The sequence below is a fragment of the Arachis ipaensis genome, chromosome B04, assembly GCF_000816755.2.
Source record: "Arachis ipaensis cultivar K30076 chromosome B04, Araip1.1, whole genome shotgun sequence".
Classification (NCBI taxonomy): Eukaryota; Viridiplantae; Streptophyta; class Magnoliopsida; order Fabales; family Fabaceae; genus Arachis; species Arachis ipaensis.
In genome coordinates, this window is record NC_029788.2 from 12493495 (window position 1) to 12495409 (window position 1915).

At 34.0% G+C, this 1915-nt stretch overlaps 1 pseudogene; it reads left to right on the plus strand.

Annotated features, from left to right (window-relative positions):
• LOC107638904 lies at positions 78-1111 on the plus strand (annotated as a pseudogene).

Sequence of the window (1915 nt, forward strand, 5' to 3'; positions counted from 1 at the left end):
TTGGATGCAAGGGAAGACATGATGATCAGGGAGGTACCAAGGGTTGGAAAAGAGGCTGCAACTAAGGCAATCAAGGAATGGGGTCAGCCAATGTCTAAGATCACACATTTGATCTTCTGCACCACCAGCGGTGTTGCGTTGCCTGGCGTTGATTACGAACTCATCGTACTCTTAGGGCTCGACCCAAGCGTCAAGAGGTACATGATGTACCACCAAGGCTGCTTCGCTGGCGGCACTGTCCTTCGTTTGGCTAAGGACTTGGCTGAAAACAACAAGGATGCTCGTGTGCTTATTGTTTGTTCTGAAAATACTTCAGTCACTTTTCGTGGTCCTAGTGAGACAGACATGGATAGTCTTGTAGGGCAAGCATTGTTTGCCGATGGAGCTGCTGCGATTATCATTGGTTCTGATCCTGTTCCAGAGGTTGAGAATCCTCTCTTTGAGATTGTTTCAACTGATCAACAACTTGTCCCTAACAGCCATGGAGCCATCGGTGGTCTCCTTCGTGAAGTTGGACTTACATTCTATCTTAACAAGAGTGTTCCGGATATTATTTCACAAAACATCAATGATGCACTCAGTAAAGCTTTTGATCCATTAGGTATATCTGATTATAACTCAATATTTTGGATTGCACACCCTGGTGGACGTGCAATTTTGGACCAAGTTGAAGAGAAGGTGAACTTGAAGCCAGAGAAGATGAAAGCCACCAGAGATGTGCTTAGCAATTATGGTAACATGTCAAGTGCGTGTGTGTTCTTCATTATGGATTTGATGAGAAAGAAGTCACTTGAATCAGGACTTAAAACTACCGGAGAAGGACTTGATTGGGGTGTACTTTTTGGGTTTGGTCCTGGTCTCACTATTGAAACTGTTGTTCTCCGCAGCGTAGCCATATGATGCAATTTATTATATCTCTCTGCATATATGTGATTGTGTTACTTTTTAATAATTATCTTTTGCTTAAGAATAAGGTTTTGATTGTATTGTTAGCTGAGTGAAAACTTAGACAAAAATGTCTAACGTAATTCTTTATGTGAAGATTTAATATCAACGTTTGTAACTATTAGTTAACAAATATATCAAATTTTTTTCAATTGAGTAACATGACACATACCAATATTTGGTTTGTAATTTCATTTAAAAACAACTAACTATAAACGCCTTCGCATGAGGTTTCATTGAAGACAAAGTCAAAAAGTATTTGGTATGATAGTACAAGGCTTGATGTATTATGTATTGTAATCTTTATATTATCGTGTGTTTGAAGTATCTCATATATTAAATATATAATAATGTTACTTTTATTGTCTAATTTTTAATATGTTGTTACCCAAGTTTGAATATAATAAAATTAATTTTATAGAAAAAGAATACTCATCATATCATCTTGTGTTGCAGTAGTAAATACGGAATGAAATTCAATTTCTTAGTATTGTGTATTGTTTCAGAGATCTAGTCAAAGCTCGAGTTACAGACATTAAAGTAGCATATACGGTAGCTAAAATAATACATTGAAAAAATAACGGAAGTTTTTGAAACCGCCGGTATTCTCTTTCTCGCCTTCATCATTGTTTAAAAAATAAAAAAATAAAAAATAATCTAATATAAATTAATAGAATTTTATACATATATATATATATATGTATGTATATATATATATGGATAATTAGGTAACTTTATATTCGCAAGAATTTAACGAATTTTTGTCCGGTGGATACTTAAGTCTATCTTCATAGATATTTTGTAAATTCATATTTAATTTCCTATCTTAAATAATACTTTCGGTTACTTATTTTGACAGGTTTTTTGCCATTCCTAGTGAAGAATACTATTGTTTAAAGAGACATTGACGTTCTCTTGTGTTACGATATATATATTTAAATGATATTTTCTTTCCATCTATTTATAAAAT